General features: G+C 53.5%; 1 protein-coding gene across 1 annotated transcript in view; it reads right to left on the bottom strand.

The window, feature by feature from the left end:
- Positions 1 to 19,390, bottom strand: part of GRB10 (growth factor receptor bound protein 10) — a 117,081-nt gene extending 97,691 nt beyond the window's left edge. The window contains exon 1 of the mRNA XM_037041099.1: positions 19,181 to 19,390. The gene's annotated coding sequence lies outside the window, so the exon portion shown is untranslated. The remainder of the gene's footprint in view (positions 1 to 19,180) is intronic.
- Between the last annotated feature and the right edge of the window lie 264 nt (positions 19,391 to 19,654).

Consider the following 19,654-nt stretch of genomic DNA (forward strand, 5'->3'; position numbering starts at 1 on the left):
GGAATTGTTCCTGAAAAACTTCCCAGGAAAAGGGCACTAAGTACCTCCTGGGGCAGGAGGGGCAGGAGGGGTGGCTGGGGAATGAATTTACTTACAATTGTGTTTAATATTTACAAGCCCTGAGAGCAAAGAAGCAACATCTTTGAATGAGGACTTTTCTCAGTACACATGCCCCCACCCCCAATTCATTCCAGCTGGTGGGCTTTTGGTGCAAACACAGGACCTCTCCCGTCCCTCCCTCCACCCCTGTTGGTGCTCAAGGACACAAAGACCCGTGACTTGGGTCCAGCAACCTGAGAGTGTAGTTCTAACTCTTCCGCCAATGCCCCCTCTGCCCCAAACAAGGAATCTGACTGTCAGGAGACCCCATTTCCTCATCTCCCTCCCTTGTACGTTTGTCCTGAGGATCCGATGCAACCCTGGGAACCCAGCCCTGGGGACAGTGAGGAATTCACCACCACCCGGTCAAATTCCTGCTCTCCGCCTTCTCAAATGGCAGCACTCTGTCATGTCCCAGCAGGCTCTGGAGTCCTGTGGGAAATGCAGACCCCTCCCCACCGTCCCACCAGAGCGGTGGCCGGGCTGGGTGAGTTGGAGCCCCATGAACAACCAGTTCAAGGGTCTGGGTTTTGTAACAGGTTCTTATGAATATAATTGATTCTGCAAATGTTCACATTCAAGCAGTCTTCCTTAAAGCAGTAAAAAGGGTAATTGTAAGATGAGAATTCTAGGGAGAGGAAAGGCTGAAGAAGCTCTAAGACACATCTCTCTCTCTCTCTCACACATACACACACACAACAGCAAAATGGCAGAGGTACTGATTGAGCAGTAACTAAATATTAATAATTAAACCTTCCAATCAAAAGGCAGAGATTGGAAGCATGGAGAAGAAAACCACACAATCCAACCAAATGCTGTGTCCAGGATTTGACTCCCTTTAGACTGAAAGGCACAACTGGATTAAAAGTAAAAGGATATTTCATGCTACCAGTAACAAAGAGAGTTAGGTGGCTGTACCAGCGTCAGCCAACATAGACTTTAAGTGCACACTGTTACAACGACAACGAAGGACATGAATCAAGAAAGGGTTAACTCGTGCAAAATACGCAACAATTACAAACATACATGCACCCAAAACCGGAGCCCCAAAAGATATGAGGCAAATACTGGAAGAATTGAAGGGAGAAATGGGCAGTTCTCCAAAAAACACTTGGGGATTTTAAAACTCCCCTTTCAGAAATGGATTGAGAAAACAGCCCGACAATCAGCAGTGAAACCAAGGGCTGGAATCGCACTAGAAACCACTTGGCCGTCACAGACACACTCAGAAGCTCAGTCACAGCGAAATACACATTTTTTCCAAATGCATATGAAAGACCCTCAAGGATAAACCATATGCTAGGCCGCAAAAGAAGTCTTAACAAATTTAACAACATTGAAGTCATAAAAAGTATCTTTCCAACCACAACAGACTTAAACTAAAAATCCACAACAAAAGTAAAAGAGGAAAATTCAAAACTATGTAGAAACGAATAGACTCTTTAAACACCAGTGGGTAAAAGAACAATAATAACAGCAACAAAACCCCAAACGGGTCAAAGAAAAACATTCACAAGAGTGATTTTAAAATATCTTGAGACAAATAAAAACAAAAAAACATATCAAAACTCATGGGATGCTTCAAAAAGTGGCGCCGGGAAAGGATTTTATAGCTACATTTCCTTTAAAAACGATTCAAGACACCTAAATTTACACTGCATGGGGCCGCTAAAAGAACAAACTAAAATCACTAAGTTAAGTTACTGAAATTAGAAATGAAAGTAAGGACACTATCACTGAATTCACAGAAATGAAAAGATCTATAAGAGAGCATAACGAACAACTGCATGTCAACACTTGGGTAACCCAAACGAAATTGAGATATGCCTATAAACACACCATCTAACAATGCAAAATTATGAAGAAACGGGAAATCTGAATTGGTCTATAACTAGTAAGAAGTTCATGTAATAACCAAAGGCCCCCCGATAAAGAAAAGGCCTGAACTAGGGGGCTTCACTGAAGAACTCGGCCAAACATCTGAAGAAATTTTCCAACCAATACCTCCCAAACTCTTCCAAAAGAAGGAGGAACACTTTGTGACTCATTCTATGAAGATGCGTCACCCTGACACTAAAGCCAAAGACACTACAAGAAAAGAAAGCTGTAGACCAACATCCTTGATGAACCCTGCTGCAAAAATTCCTCAAGGAGACGCGAGCAAGCCAAACTGAGCAGTGTGTGCGCAAGATTCTAAACCTGACCAAGCGGGACGTGTTATCGGAATGCAAGGATGGCTCAACACACACTATCAAACAGTGTGATACACACATTAGTAGAACGAGGAGGAAAAACCTCAATCGATTGAGAAAACGCATTTGACAAAATTCAATACCCTTTCATGACACAACCACTCACGCAAACCCCAGAGAGTGTCTCGGTCCATGTTCACTGCTCTGATGACACGCAGACTGGGTGGCTGGCACACAACACACCTTCACTGCTCACAGCTCTGGAGGCAGAACTCCGAGAGCAGGGCAGCCACCTAGTCTGGTGACTCGTCTCATCCAAGCCACAGACTTCGCACTCTGTCCTCCCAAGGCCGAAGGAGCCAGAGAGCTCTGAGAGGTGTCCTTTACAAGGACGCGGATCCCATTCAGGGTGGCTGAACGCTCACGACCTAGACACCCTCCAAAGACCCCTGTTCTAGGGTTCCAACACAGGCAGTCTGGGGCGAGGCGTGCAGACTGCAAAGGGATCAACTGTTCCCCATCTGAGAACCCCTCAGATGACATCTCACTTAAAGGCTAAACAATGAAAGCTTCCCCCTCAGATCGGAAAGAAGCCCAGGACACCCGCTTTCACCACTTCCATGCAACCCAGCTAAGGAGGCTTTAGCCATAACAACTAGGCATGCGGGAAAAAAGGTATCTAAATTGGAAAGGTGAAATGCAAATTATCTCTGTTCCCAGATAACATAGTTTTGATACACAGAGAACTCTAGAGTCTCTCTCTCTCTCTCTCTCCACAGACACACACACACACACACACACACACACACAACTATTAGTGGTACTAAGAAATTCATCAGAGTTACAGAATACAAAGTCAACACATGAAGATCATTTGTGTTTCTACACCCTCGCAATGAACAATCTGAAAATAAAATTAAAAAGCAATTCTATCTGCAATGTCATCGAGAATAATAAAGTAGAAAAGAATGTGAGCAAGCGGTGAAGTACGGTAGAGGCCTCCACACACCTACAGGAGCAGAAAGATGACCTGGTTAGGGAAAGGCATTGTGTGCACGGCCTGGAAGACTTCACATGGTTAAGTCAAAACAATCTACAGTTAAATGCAGTCCCTAACAAAATCCCACCAATGTTTTTTTGGCAGAAATCTAAAAAGCTATCTAAAATTCATACGGATTCCCAAGGGGCCCTGAACTGCCAAAACAACATTGAAAAAGAAACTCAAAGTTGGAGGACTCACACTTCCTGATTTCGAAACTTACCACAAAGCTACAGAAATCAAAAGGGTGATTCTGGTGTAAGGATAGACATACAGACCAACGGGACAGAACAGGGAGCCAATGAATCAAATCCTTTACACACCTGGTGGGGTCACTTTCCACAAGGGCACCAAGACCAGTCAGCGGTGGGCTGCCTTTCAACAAATGACTCTGGGAGAACTCAATATCCACACGCAAAAGAATGAAATGAACCCTTAATTTACACCATAAACAAAAATTAACTCAAAATGGATCTCAATGCAAGAGCTAAAGCCGCGAAACTCCTAGAAGAAAACAGGGAAATCTTCATGGCATTGCATTTGGCAATGATTTCTTAGATATGGCACCAAAGGAAAGGAAACAAAAGAATAAAACAAATAAATTAAACTTCATCAAAATTTTTAAGAATGTTTATCACAGGACAAGAGAGTGAGAAGATCGCCCACAGTAAGGGACAAAACAGCTGCAGATCATGTATCTGATAAGGGATTAATATCTACAACATATTAAAAAAACTCCCACAACTCAACAATAAAATGCAAGTCGAAACCACGATGAGACATTACTTCACACCAATCAGGGCAGCTGTGACTGAAAAATCAGAAAAGCCCACAGATGTAAAGAGACTGGAACTCCCGTGCGCTGCTGCTGCTGCGAACATAAAATGGTGCAGCCTCTGGGGAGGGCAGGGCAGCGGCCCCTCAAAATGCTCACTGGAGACTTGCCCTGTGGCCCGCAATTCTCCTCCTTGTGTATCCCCCCAAACACGGAAAGCAGGAGCTCAGAGACTCGCACACCGATGCACATGAAAGCATTCTTCACGCTAGTGCGACAGCGTACACAACCCAGATATTCAAACAGCTGAATGGATAAACGAAAGGTGGTGAGTGCCTGCAAGGGAAGACTAATAATATGTTGGCCGTAAAACAAAGGATGTGCCGACACAGGCCACACCTTGCGAACGTCACGGTAAGTGAAAGAAGCCAGGCACTAAAACCACAGTTCCCATGACCCTCATCACAGAAATGCCCCTAACGGGGAAATCGGCGGGGACAGCAAGTACCAGAGTGGTGGTGGTTAGGGTTGGGTGGGGCAACGGAGAGAGGGAGCTAACGGGGCAGGGGGCTCCTTTCCGACATCAGGAGTCATTCTACAAGTGGTGGTGGCTGTCTCTCTCTGTGACTATGTTAACTGGACACGGAATATTCTGTATCTATCTACCTACACACATGTACTAACTGCACATATCTGTAATACAGTAACTGCCACTGAGCAGCACACTGTAACTGGGAATACTGCATGATTTGCAAATTGTATCTCAATGAAGCTGCTTTGGAAAAAAGAGAAAGGGCTCAACAAAAGACTAGTCTCAGGACACCACCCATAATCAAAAGAGGGGTGCCATGCCCCCAAATCTGGAATTATCGTAATCTCTTCTTCGTGGAACGTCCTACCAAGTTTTCTGAAAGTTCTGCCATAAGAAACTAACTTTATCAGCCCTGACCAGGGAGAGCAGTTGGTGAAAGCGTCGTCCCGATACACCAAGGTTGTGGATTCAACTCCATGTCGAGGCCCATACAAGTCACCCAATGAGTGTGTCAGTAAGTAGAACAACAAATTGATGTCTTTCACACTCGCTCCCTCCTCTCTTCTTTTTCTCTCTAAAAATTAATTAATAAAAAAATTTAAGGGAAGAAACAAACTTCATCTACCCTGGTATTTCCAAGCACACTTGGCCATAGATGGTAGCTCTGTGGTACCTACTAACCTTCGGGAAGCCCGGAGTTGTCTAATGTCACCCCACGCCCAGGAGATGCTTCAGAAAGGATGACAAGGGAAAGGGTCCAAGCCTGCTGGGGTCCATCAACACTGCACCCCAATGTTGACGTGCTGAGTAACTAGGGGAGGCAAGGCTGCAAAATCCCCAACAGTCCCTTACCCGTGACCCAAGGAAGGATTCTGGTAGTAGAGCACCCCCGAAGGTCTAACAAGGGAGAGGCGATGCGGAGACTCCGCAGCTGCTGGGAGGGAGGGACAGCCCAGCTCCACCTAAATCAAAGGTCAGGCTAACAACACAGGCAGGGTCCAAGCTGGCAGTCTTCTGGGGACAGCAGACGCATGTCTCCACTGCTCGGGGCCCTCACGTGCACTCAAGTGGGGTTCTCACTAGGTATGCTGGGAGGCGAAGGTGCTCAGCAGGGCCTCCAGAGAAGTGGGTCTCAGGGGGGACACCCCCTGCCTCCTTAAAATGGAGGTGGGGCCATCCCAGATCTTTCAAGAGTCAGAAGCTTTCAGACCTTTCTAAGTGCTCTCTTATCGTAAACAAAAGAGAAACTACCAAATAAAACCCATGGGAACCCACGTAAATGTCCAAGCAGGGCACTGCTCATGTTTACAAACGTGGTAAAGCCTGCCCATATTTAAGAATGCCACTCGTAACAGTGCAGGGCCATTCGCTGAAAAATGTTTGCAAGAGTTCCTAGATGGAGTAGTAGCATTAGTAATAAGAGAGCCTGCACAGAAAAGTGTCCTCCTTTTCAGGGACTTTTAGAGAGAAAGAAACTGATAGAAGGGGAGGAAATGTACGAAGACCTCCGGACAGGAAGCGTGGCCCTCTGACCGGCAGCAGGAGCAGCCCCAGGAGGGAACCAGAAGGGTAGAGGCTCCAGGTCCGCCTGGGCCCACAGGGTCAGAGCCTGCATTTTCCCGAGGCCTCTAGGAGGTGACATGTTGGTATGGAAGTTTAAGTCCCGTTTTCAGTCCTGTTAACAGTTCACTGGCGTCAGCACTGAGATTTGCCAGTGCCCTCCAGGAAAGGCAGTGAAAGATACATTTATATCACTTCTTAATTGTCCACCCACGCCATCCGTCTGCTCGCTGTCCCTTCCTCCACAGATGTCACTATTCTCAAACTATGTGTGTGTGTGGGGGTGAGACACACCAGATAAGGTGCTTCCTCAAACAGGAGTTGAGTAAATGACTGAACAAATCCTTGTTATAAGCCACCCCGGGTCCTTCTCAACACTCTCAGGCCAGGTGGCAAAGGCAAAGGGCCAAGCAAGCCCCCACTCCTCTGACCACACTCGGAGCCAGCTCTCAGGCAGCCCCAGAATGGAGAGAGATCATGGTCAGGGACTCAAAGGTACCGTGTACACATTCAGGGCTTGAGCCAGGGCAGGCACCTGGAGCTCACCTATGGAATATGGCTAAACCCGGCCTCTCACACCTATTTTAGATGTCACGTGTGGCCACGCCAAGTGCCAGGCGTGCTTGTCAGTGTCCCGCCCCAGGTGGTGCTGGGTGAGCCCCGGGACTGAGCCAATTTCTCTCTAAAGTCTGATGAAGAAGACAGATCGTACCCTCAGGGCCCCAGGGCTCAGGCCACCCTCAGGCCCCCACCTCGAGCTGTCCTCAGACTCCTAGTTGGGCAACAGCTCTGGCAGGTGGGAGATGCCAACATTCTGGTCCTAGCACCCAGAACCCATTGGTCGCCGGGCCCAGGACAGAGCCCCTGAGCTGGGGTGACAACAGAACAAAGCAACACTTCGCAAGCTTTGGGCCCGTAGGAGTCCCTGGGGTGCTTCACAAAGACGTGGGCTTCCGAGGTGACGATGAGGCCTGGGGCACACGGAGAGGCAGGGGATCGCAGCAGGTGGGTCAGAGTTCACACCTTGACTGCGCCTGGTCTCCCCCACACATTCCTCCACCTGGGCGTCATCGGAGCGCAACCTGCCCGTCCAGAAGGAGTGTGCACCTGGGCCAGCCCTCGGGCAGGGTCTGGGACATTCTCACGAAATCGCAGCACACCCGGAGAGGCAGCCTGGCTTCTGTGGGACCTCGAGGGTTGGGCGTCAACAGATTGTGAAATGTCGCCAAATTCCAAGATTCAAAAGATTCAGTGTTCTCCAGGAATTCAGCTCTGGGTGGTAGCGAGGCATGGAAAGCCCAAGAAGATGCTACAAGTCACTCACCCTCTCTCTACCCGCCCATTCGGACTTGCCCCTAACCCCTGTGAATCAGCAGCGCAATTCCCATTAGTCCTACCTTCTGTGTTCTTCGGGGGTTGGTATACAGCATCCTCTGCCTACAAGAAGGTGACTGTTGTCCCTGCCTCACTGGCACAGGGATAAGGAAAGCGATTGGCATCTACCCTCAGTGCACCCCATTCAATGAAACCTGCTTCTGCATCTGGTGGACTGCCCCCACCTTTATGCAAGAGAGCCCCAGAGCAGAGGAAATCCCCAGAAGTCCCTGCCCCCTGCCCACCTCCACCCTCATCTCCACCCAACCCAGAGCCCATGGGCCACCAGCTCCCACAGCATACAGGGACAACCCAGCACATCCCACAGAAAGCAAAGGGCACAGACATGCACAAAACAAAGGCAGTGCTTGGTCCCACCACCACTTGTGACCAGACTCTGAGGCCCAGCACTGTGGGGTGTCACCCGTGAAAATCCCCATGGTTGTCGCGGCCCTCATACTTACAGAGAATGAGGGGCCCAGGCCCCCTCAGCTCTCACCGGGAGAGGAGTGAAGCCATTGGGCAGTGCAGACAGCAGCTTCCCCGCACAGCCACTACCTGTGTGCAGGTAAGTGCCTCACGGACCTCCATCCACTCCCTGGCAGGGGCTCCTGCCATCAACGCACAGATGGCAGTTGATCAAAGGGACAATCAACGTGTGAGACAGGTGATCTGACTTTTTTTTCTGAAGAGCTGGGGTGAGAAAGCCCCACCCCTGTTTGGAGCAGTGAGTCCAACGCCATCAGAAATGGGAGCTCTCCCCACATCTTCTCTCTTCACCTCAGTCCTCTGGTACGGTCCCTTGATGGCGATGGCGGAGGCGGATTTTTGGAGAAAGAGGCAATGTGACAAGATGTGTGTACCCCAGGCTTTTCTACCAGACCATATACGTAATCAAGGTTTAAAAGAAGTCCAGGCAGGCCTTGGTATTTGTCTTTGGCAGACAGAAGGGTCCATTTCTCCAGCTACTCCCACACCACTGCCTGCCACTTGGCTAAGAGATAGCGGCGGGTTTATCTGGGTGCAGTCATTACTTGTTCCATATTAAACAATTAAGATTAGAAAGGGTTACACAACACGTGCGACAGCTACCATCCACAGAGGCTATGAGACCCTGGACTCCGCGGGCGGCCAAGGCCAGGCTGGGAGCGGCGCTTCCCAGAACGCATAGCGCTCGGAGCCGTTGGACCACACAGGCGGCAGGCGGCGGCGACAGCGTGGCTGACTGCTGGGCTGGTCCTCAGGCCGATGTACAGAAGCAGACAACAGAGCCACACCGAGGACGGGTCGGCCAATGCACCCGCTGCGCGGGACTTGCCGCACGGGGTCGCTGCGCGCACGCAGCCGGGCGCGGGCACAAGCAGCGCAGTGCACAGTGCGCAGCGTGGGAAACCGCTCAACCAGTCCACCAACAGGCGTGTAGTACTGGACGACAGAGCCACACCGCGGATGGGTCGGCCGCTGCACTCCTGTCGGTGCCTGGCACCTGCTGCGCAGGGCTTGCCGCACGCAGGGAGTCGCTGCGCGCATGCGGCGGCCGCGCGCACGCGGCCGGGCGCGGGCACAGGCGGCACAGTGCACAGCGCGCAGCATAGGAGACCTCTTAGTCTGTGGACTAGCGGGCAGAAATGGACAATAGAGGAATACCACAGACAGGTCAGCCAATGCACTGGTGGCGGTGCCCCGCAAGTCCTGCCACAAAAGACTTGCCGCGCATACGGGGCCGCTGAGCGCACCCAGCCCCGCGGGTGGACACGCGGTGCAGTGCGCATTATGGGAGACCGTTCAGTTCGTCCGCCGCCCGCGCGCAGAAGCGGTCAACGTGTAAAAGCGGTCAACAGAGCCACACAGCGGACGGGTCGGCAGCTGCAGCCGCGTCAGTGCCGGCACCTGCGGCGCTCCCAGCACTTGCCGCACGCATGCGGTCGCTGGGCGCATGCGGTCGCTTGGCGCATGCGCACACGTCCGAGCGTAGGCACGAGCAGCGCAGTGCACAGTGCGCAGCGTGGGAGACGGCTCGGCAGGTCTGCTGGCCAATAGGCAAAAGCGGACAACAGACCCACCCGCGGACAGGTAGGCAGATGCATCTGCAAGGGTGCCCAGCCCTCGCTGCATGGACTTGCCGCACACAGCTGGGTGCGGTCACAGGCGGTGCAGTGTGCATTGTGGGAGACCGCTCAGCTGGTCCGCCGGCCGTTGCCCAGAAGCGGACACACCTCGGACGTGTCGGCAGCTGTGCCCGCATCAATGCCAACCCCTGCTGCGCTTCCGGGACTTGCCGCTCGCATGGGGTCGCTGCGCGCACGCAGCCGCGGCACTGGCGGCGCAGTGCACCATGCACAGCGTGGGAGAATGCGTGCTTGTCCGCAGAGCGGCGTGCTGGATTGGACAGCGGAGCCACACACCACGAACGGATTGGCTGGTGCACCTGCGAAGGACTTGCCGCACGGGGTCGCTGCGCACACGCAGCTGGGCACGGGCGCAGGCGGCCCAGAGTGCAGCGCACCGCTTGTAGCGTGGGAGACCGCTCAACTGATACGCTGACGCACAGCTCCGCCTGGATGGACCGCGGAGCTTGGCTCATGACACTTGGTCCCCGAGTCTGCGGCCCCCGTGACACAGCCTGGTATGCTCCAACATGGAGAAGTGGGGACGCCATCTAGCAAGGCTGGGATACCGCCTTGCCTCCCAAATATGCCCAATGGGTCACACCCCAAACACTCTGCAGGTGCCCAGAGGCCCCAACAGCAGGACCCTAGCCTCCCTGCCCTGGGACCACATTTCTCTACTTCAAGGAGGAGGCACTTTTGGAATCCCAGGGCCAAGTCTGGTGTGGTGGGTCATATTCCAGGGCCCCAGAGGGGCCCTCCATTGTTCGGATCCCGGATCCCTGGTTCTCAGGGAAATCCAAAGAACCTCCTGTGCCCTCCATGGTCCCATCTTCTTCCAAAAGCCCCCTCCACCCCAATGGGCAAGGACACACACACACACCGGCCACTCACAGAACCCCAAAGTTCTCCCCATCCAACCGTGAATCCATACAGAACACTGGAATTTCAGGCCCACCAGACCAATCAGACACGGTTCAGGGCTCCATCCCTCTCCCTACCCACCTCAGGAGACTATAGGACCCCAAAGCCAGCCAGTTCTGGTTGTCCAGGGTCCTTGTTGTCCAACATCCCTCCCCAAAAATGTCAGAGTAAGAACAGCTAGGCAGAGACTAGGTCTTGAAGCCACAGGCAGAAAGCTATTGGACATCATGGAGAAAAGAGAGCCATTTAAAATGACAGCAAGGAAAGTAACAGACTCAACGTAGGGGGTATCTGCTTTCTGCTAGTCACAACCTATACATACATATGTATGTGTATATATATATATATATATATATATATACATGCACAAGTATGTGCACACACAGATGCACAGCCCTGCAGCACATGAAGAAAAAAAGGAAGCTGGAGGTGTTAAGTGACTTGCACAGGCCACAGGACAGGTGAGCAGAGGTGACACCCCTCCCCATGGGGAGCACGGTAGAAAGGGCCAGAAGTTATGGACAGCAGCAAGGACAGTACTAGCCAAGGGGGATGGCGAATGCCAAAACCCAGACACTGCCTCACATTCAGAGGTGCGAAGGGAGTGGGGGGCCATGTGCAAAGGCACAGAGACGCTGTCTGAGGGCGCCCCGAGGACCACTGGCCAGGCCATCGCAGGACCCCTAACCAGCCATACCAGAAGGGCAAAGCAACAGCAGATACTCACCCTAAGGAGGAGGGGCTCTGGGAGATCGGGCCCATGTTCCTTTAATATTTAGTTTCCATCAGCTGAAAGCAGATTTGAGGCAGGTTCTGAGCCCAGCCACGAGCAAAGTGTCCACCCCAAAACAAAGGGCAACTAGCCTCCCTCGGTTGGGGCAGGTCACAACTAGCCTGGCCTGCTCCTAGCCGCAGAGATGCTGCAAGAAGGACCCAAGACACAGAGTCCACCCCTGTGAGTTGAGGAGAAACCCAAGTGCAGACAGATGGACGTGCCTCAGGTCCCAGAGCCAGTTATCGGCAGGGGAGAACCCAGCTTTCCTCTTGGCCTCCTGCCCCTTCCAGTGTAAGAAGAGGGGCTCACTGGCCGGAAGGGCTTCCTCTGCCACAGGGTCCTGGAGGAATCCCAGAGCTCCCAGCTCAAAACTGCTGGTCCAGGATGTGGGAGAGTGAGAGGGAAGACAGAGGAAGAGGCCAGGAAGGGATCCAGAAGGCCCGGCCCTGTGCTGAGGGCCTGCCCTGCCACCCCTCCCCCCGCTCCCCCAGGCCTGCACACTCAAATAAACACTCACAGGAGTTCCTGCCTGCCCTAGGTTCTGCTTTCTGGGTCAGCCAGACACAGACACAGAAAAAATTTAAAAAATGAATAAATGCTGTAAAAACGGGAGAGAGGAAACTGCAGAAAAAAATTAAAACAAAAACCAGTATCTCCAAAAAGAGATTAAAAAAATAAACAGTGCATCTATGAAACAGGAATACTACACCATTAAAATAAGAGTAGTCATTGCGGGTGATGCAGTAGGTTCACAGCCTACAGACCACGTCCCAGTCTGGTGGGGGTAGTGCTGGGGAGGGAGGCAGTGGAGCCCCAGGGGCGGGGGGAGGAGATGGGAAATCTCTCTATTTTCCACTCAGTGTTTTGTAGTGAATCTAAAGCTGCTCTAAAAAAAATAAAGTCAGTTTAAAAAGACCAAAAGAAACAAACAGGTCCTTAGAAATTAAAAATGAAGATAGAAAAATCTGCTGGAAAAGTTAGAATCAAGTTGCTTTGGTCTACCACCCAGAACAACACAAGGGAGATAAAATAGGAGCTAGAGAGCCAGCCCAGGCTGCTGATCAGCAAATGAAAGCTATTCTCATAAGAGAGAAGAAGTACGTGAAAGAAAGGAAACGAAAGAATTAACTCAAAAATCTGTCCCATCCCCAAAGGCTCTGTGTTCCCAGTTTGAAGGGGCCCTGGGCATGCCCAGCAGGGTGGGTGAGGGCCCGGCAATGCTCATCATCTTCAAGAGATTTCCAAACAAAGACACAAAGAGAAGAGCCTACAAGCTTCCAGACGTCAAAAAGGGGGAAAGACAAGCAAACAGCGACGGGGAAATTTTCATACAACAAATCAAGACTCTGATTTGCTGCCTTCTCCATCTTGTTCTGCCTAAAGAGAATGGCAGCCTTCAAGTTTCTGAGGGAAAACTATTAGATGTGCATTCTCGGACAAACTATTAGCTGTGAACGGAGACCAAGGACATTTTCAGACATGCGAGGTCTCCAAAAAATCTGCACGCACCTCTTTTTTGGAAGTTATTATGGAATGCTCACCATCAAATGTTGGAAGGAAACCAGGCAAGAGGAGTCCAAGAGCAAAGCAAAGGGCAGCTCCCCAGGATGATGGGGAAGGAAGATTCCAGGGCAGCCAGGAGGGAGTCTCGAGGGCAACCAGGCCCCAGTGAGAGATTGCTTCCAGAAGATAAAACTGGCCACATACCAAGGGTGTGTGAAAGGACATTTGCACAACTGTGTCAGTTTGGAGTGGGGGCGGGGAGTGATAAGTACATAAACCACAAAGCAGATGCCAGAGCAACTCCCGGAGAAAACAAAATGTCCTACAAGACAGACAAAGCCATCACAGTCAAGTCCAGGGCTCAGCCAGGAGCAGCACTTCAGGGGCCGTGGCTCGTGCTGGCCCAGCCCGAGCCACCAGAAGAGAGAGGTGGAGAGAAAAGTTCAAGTGTAGAATGCAGACAGGACCTTCCAAGCAGGGAAACGGGGCGGCTGGGAGGGTTGGGGTGGAGGAGGGAACAGGTGGGAAGGAACTGCAATTTAATACACAGACATCTGCTTAGAAATATGAAGGCAAAGACAGAAAAAAACCAACTGATAAGCCTGCTCACTTCTGGGGAATTATTTGACTCTTCATGCATACATGTCACTCTGAGGGGAGAAAAACAATCAAACCAAATGTAAAAACAGTCTTTCCTGCGATCGGAGAGTTATACCACCGGGTGACCCTTCCCACAGACAGAACTTATCTGGTGAGGCCCTGCCAGGCCATCAGGAGATGGGGCCCCCCTGGAGGGACCACCAGGTTACGGGGCCAGGAGCTCTGCCTGCCCATCCCCTGCCCAAGGTGCCATCACGCATCCAGGAGATGCCGGTGGAGGTCTCAGTCTCATTTCTCTAGAAACGGTGGGAGGGTTTTCCATGAGATGCACCCAGTTCTTCAGAAGGGAAAAGGGCATTCTAGAAAAGCGAGGAGACTCTCAGGCCATGCACCCGAACCCGCCCCCTGTGCTGGCCACACAGAACACCTAGAAGACCCTGGATGTCAGCCAGCGCCACCTCCCACCTGGTGGGAGCAGCCCTCCCCAGAAGGCACCCAGGCTCAGGGAGGGTGTGGTCCCCAGGCCAGAGGACACGCCCTCCAGCCCTCCATGCCTGAGGCAACTGCTTGAGCTTTTGAATTTCAAAGTTCCTTGGTTCCTAGTGGCTGTTGGTCACTGTGGGTTTCCTGGAGCAGGGAACCCTGAAATTATTATTCCTATTAGATACGTGGTATTATAAAATGTTTATATTGAAGGGAGTGCTTGACTCATAAAGGGCTGGAAGAAACCACTGCCCAGACACTCTCTGGGATGAAAATTAAAAAAACAAGTAATAAATGAGAGGCCCAGCTCATCACAGAAGCCAGAGTGCACGGGGTCCCTGGGCTCCAAGTGCACCGCAAAAGGAACCTCGGCAGCTGGCGGCCAGTGGCCCCAGAGGCCCCTGCTGTGGATAGGCATGTGACCGGATGAGGGAGAAGGGGTCTCAGGCAACCATTGTGGGTTTCTGCCTTCGGAGGCCCCCACAGGACTCCCACTGTGACACGCAGGACAGCTCAGAGAGGGCACCTGATGGCTGCCCTTTACCACACATTCTACTTACAGAGAAATTCCGAGTGAGGAGCCAGGCACGCGCCAGGCTCTTTCTGTGCCAACTGCGTCGTGAGCCACGTTCCCAGGTGAGGTTGTACCTGCTGGTGCTCAGGCCCATGGACCTGGCACAAAAACCCGGTCAGGACTTCAGAGGGATGCTGGGATGCCCAACTGTGTGTAGAACCACTTCCCACAACCCCCCTCCCCCCACCAGGGGCACAGTCCACTTGCCAGGACTGGCAGCGCACACGTACCTCAGTCCCAGCTAGAACAAGGTCTCTGGACACTCAGACACCAACCAACCTTGGGGTCCTAGAGACCAAACCCCCAGCTCCACCACCGGGAGTCCTGCAGCCTCTGTATACTCCACACTGCAGCCTGGCTGTGCCTGAGCCTGAGCATTTCTGGCTCCTGGTCTCAAGGGAACAAACTTTTGATGCGTGTTCTTCACTGCTATCTGGCTGGGATGGGTGTACAGCCAGGTGAGGCAGACATCCCACCACCGGCCTCTGCTCTTACAGTCCCGCCTGTGAGGAGCTCCAGCTATCTGCTGCGTGCAGGCAGGGAAAGACCTCGCAGGCACGGGGACGGCTGCTCAGACCCTCAGCCTGAGAGGTTTTGTACGGCTGACTTGAGCAAAGCACCGGGAAACAAAAATACCAAAAGCGGAGTTCTCTTTCTAGCGGACCTGGCAGATTAATAGAAAGCAGGGCACTCAAGCAGCTCAAAGCCAGGGCCAAACGTGCCAGGAGCAGCGTCTCCCCGCTCTCTCGAAGAGCCACACGTGGTGTGTGTGTAGGGGGGGGCGGGGGGGTGCACACAACTCCAAGAGCATCCCGCCTTCCCAACCCACACTAATCCGTGACTCCCACTCTCCTGAGGAGCTGAGCTAACTTGCCTGGGCTCCTGGAGCTAGTGCACAGTAAAGAGCAGAGCCCTACCAAGGCAGCGTGTGTGTGCAGTGGTGAGTACTGGACACTGCCCCAGGCGAAGAAAGGGGGTAGTTTCCTCCCGGACCCCGCTCCTGCTGTGGATGCTGAATCACGCAACCCCCAACCGAAAGAAGAGCCTCAAATTGGGGATCTGGACTGTCCAGAAACCCACCCTACCCCCACCAAAATCCATGAGAAACTTGATGGCTGAACACAGGAAGGACATTCTCTTTTCCCAGTGGCATCCAGTCAGGATGAGCCACCATCCCCTGTGGGTCCCAGGCAGGAACCCCACAGCCAGACCACGACTTCGGGGGCAGGGAAAGTGTGTCCACCCCGATGTCCCATCTGCAGGTGTGGGCAGGACAGCGCAGAGGAGAGCGAGGCTCCTCCGACACTGGCCCAGCCTTTCCAGCCCAGAGAGGGCTCTCCCAAGAGTCTGTGTGTCCCCAAAGCAGGGAGTCACACACTCAGTCCTACCCGTGAGATGACTTTTGTTGACGTCTCCAAGGACAGCCATGCCATTTTTCCTTCCATTATTCAAGGAGGGACGTCGGCCTTTCCAGCAGCGGGTGGTTTTAAGCTTTGCCTTCTTGTATCTCCTCCAGGTTAATAGGCCCCAGGATTACTGGGAGCACAGACAAAAAAGCCCATTGCTCAGAGACCAGCTCAGAAGCTGCTCTGAGCCAGGGAGGGCAGGCGGGGGAGGAGGCAGCCTCGAAGGAGAAGGCAGGGGACAGAGATGGCGCCCCAGAAATGTGCAGCTAAAATACTAACACAAATCAAATGCCAGCCAGGGCTGGAATGGATGAGATCAGCCACACACCCATTAGCCCAGACCTTGTAGAAGGTCCCCAGATCCCCAGAGCACCTGTGTGTCAGGCACCACCTACCACGTAGCTTGACTTGTCTTCCTTTCTCCCATGATCTCCTGTACTTCTGAGGGTAAGCAAAAAAATGGGACGAGTTTAAAGGAAAAAATCTCCACTAGCAGAAAGTTTTATTTAAATTTTGAACATAAGATAGGTCACTTAAATGAAAAGCAAAGCAAATGTCTTCTCCTCGCGAGCCCATGCAATTTCAGGTTAGTGAAACAGACGCAGGGTTTCTGCCACAAACGGCCAACGCACAGGACTCCTCCCCAGGACACAGGACAGAAGTCCTGCAGCCAGCACTTAGTCCCGGGAACAAGCTCAAGCGCCTCCTTCAGATGCGGGTGTTTCTTCCCCTGCAGTGAAGGGTCGAGCAGGATTCTGAGAGCGTGTGGTCTTCTCATTACACGACCTTTAAAGCATGGGGTCTTATGGGCTACACCACCCCCAAATCTCTAGGACAAGTCGACGTCTGTTCAAGCAGGAATTCGGTCTCTAGATGCCGTGAAGTCTTGAAGCAGCTGGATCATTGGCCTCAAAACTTCTGGACTGGCTCTCGGACTCTGACTTTGTTCTTCTCTCCTCGGGAGGCTGACTGTCCCCACACACGGTCACTGTCACTGAGCCAGAGCTGCCCCGGGTTCCTCCGATCCTGGCAGCCACCTTCACACACAGTCCTGGCTGAGTACCTGGCGGGAGCCTCTCCAGCCCCAGGTCCCTGGTCTGCACACAGAAGGCATTGTGCCCAGCCCCGGTGCTGCCCCCCAAACGGTGCAGACCACAGACAACAGGCAATAGGAGACTTGGGGGTGCAAACGGCTTTTATTAAAAGAGGGTTGTAATGACAATAAACACAACGAGCGTATCAAAGTCATGACTTTGTGGACATCGATGTCTCCTTCCAAAATAAACGTGTGTTTAAGTATAAACAGTGAGTGGACAAAAGAAAATATTGATGATGGCCTGGGCCATCATGGCAGAGTGCTGGCAGGCTGGGAGCCATCGGAAGGGTCCTAGAGCCCCCTTGTTCTTTGGGTGTGGTTCTGGCAGGGACCTCCTTTGGGGCATTTCTCTCTCAGAGGCACAGGTACTTGTGCAGAAGCCTAAAATGCACAAAACTAAAAAGAAAATACATCCAAAGTTTAGGTTTTGGTGACAGGTCCATCATATACAGGCCATGTGAGCCCGGGCGTGCCAACTTAGCCTCCTGAGCCTCGGTGTTCACCCCTGTAAAATGGGACTGGGGGCTGTGGAGGATTAAATGCAGCCAGGCTCCGAAGGTGTCTCGTAAACTGCAGTGCTCCAGGAGTATCGGTCGCCAGCTTCTCAGTTACACAAGCGCACTGGCCAGGCGTGTAACCCAGGCTGCCCTCAAATTCCCTGTAATCTGGAGCTTGGCCTGTGCGGCCTTTCTCTTTCAAGTATTCCCAATAAAACTCAAATGTTATGTGCAGTAATCCTAGAGTTCTGATCTAGAACAGAAAAAAAAACCCCATCCAGATCATTCCTGGAAATACATTTGGTTTCAGGGCTTTTACCAAATAAAATCCTCCCCTAAAAGACACTTCCCTATCCTCATAAATCAGAAAAAAAATTTTCTGCTACAGAAACCTAGGTTCTACCTATTTTTCCCTCCAGAAAGAAAGAGAGGGGGCTCCAAGTGAACTCCTGGGAGGAGTTCCTCCTGGGAGGAATCGCCAGCTTTGTGCTGGAAGCCTGGTCAGCGCCGCCGTGGCCGCGCGAACATGTGTTCCGAGGAAAACCGAGCGCGGTGTGGAGAGGAGCACCATTTCCGAAGCTGGGGGCTCCAAACGGCTGATTCAGCATTTTCGGAAACAAAGTGTTCTGGGCCTGGCCTTGTAAACAGCAGCACCCAGAAAGTTGTGCAACGACGCATATTTACTCACGAGCGCTACTTGTTTGGGTCTTTTCTTTGCATCTCTTGAATGAAACCGGGCACCACGTTTGCAAGAAAGCATTCTTTCGAGTGCATGGGCCACACAGATCCGGGACCCTGTCCCGGTCACCTGTGGCTCCCAACAGTTCCCAACGTTTCCTTCAAGGCAGACGACCGAAAGTTGGTTTTTCTTCCAACCCCAAGAGGAGGAGAACATAAAAGTGGAGAACACCCTACTTTCCATAAGGCACACGCTGCAGGGCCTTCTCCGGGCGGGCGTTTGGAGAGGCAATCGGGGAAGGAGGAGAGTTGCGTCAGAAATTTCCTTCTGCAAACCGCACGGCTCTTATCACGTTTCCACGACTGGCGGGCGGCTAATCCGCGAGCCCTCCAGCCAGGTTAGGCCCCAGAGGTGGGTAGCGGGGTCACTAACGGAACCCAAAAATATATATATATGTGTGTGTACATACATCCCGAGGCCGGGCTGCTCTGGGCTGAGGAGTGTATGGCCGCGCGGGCGCGGGCGCACCAGGGGTTGCAGGAGCGCGGGCGCCCATCCTTGGGGCGGCCCGGGAGCGTGGCCTGAGCCCTGACGGCGCAGCCCCCACCCAGCCCAGCCCTGGCTTACACCCCCAGCTGCTGGCGTCCGACAGGATGGTTCCAGGAGGCACCTCTGGCTCCACGGCCCCCCGGGGTCCGACACCCGCGCACACAGCCCGGCCCGCTCGCCGCGCCCGCGCCCGCAGCCCGCTCCCCGCCTCCGCGCGCCGCCGGCCGAGCCCCGGGCGCCGCAGCCCCCGGCCCGCAGGCGACGCCCTTCCGCCCGCCGCGCCCCCGCGGCGCCCGGCGTCCCCAGCCCGGCGGCAGCGCGCAGACAATGACGGCGCGGGGACCGCCCGCCCGCCTGGCCCCGCCGCGCCGACCACAAAGTAACTTGCGGCCGCGCTCCCCGCCCAACTTCGTACCTGCGCGGCTCTGCTCCGGACTGACTCCGCGTGGCTGCCGGCGACCCCCGTCCTGGCTCCGGCGGGTGAAGCGCGCGGGGTGTCCCGGGCCCCAGAGAAGCTGCGCGCAAACTTTGCTCTGCGCGGGTGTCCGCGGCCTCCGAGCGCTGCGCTTGCTGCCGGCGCGCCGCTCGGTCCTGCCAGCTTCCTCACGGCCTCCCCACCCCCTCGATGGGCTTTAAACTGGCCCGGCCCCGCCCGCCGCCGCCGCCTCCGCCTCCGCCGCCTCCGCCTCCTCCCCCGGCCGCTTTTCCTGCTCCTCCTCCCGCCGCCGCCGCCCGGACCGCTCGCCGCCAGCGCGGGCGGAGCCGGGGCCCAGGCGCAGGGCGTGGCGCGGGCGCGGGCGCGGGGCCGGACCCTCTAGCGGCAGCTGCCCCGGCCGGGCGCGGGGCGAGCTGCGGGGCGTAGGCTCCCGGACCCCTCGTCCTGCCTCCC

This window comes from Sturnira hondurensis, unplaced genomic scaffold (assembly GCF_014824575.4).
Source record: "Sturnira hondurensis isolate 20B ecotype Veracruz unplaced genomic scaffold, ASM1482457v3 Scaffold0002840, whole genome shotgun sequence".
Lineage (NCBI taxonomy): Eukaryota > Metazoa > Chordata > Mammalia > Chiroptera > Phyllostomidae > Sturnira > Sturnira hondurensis.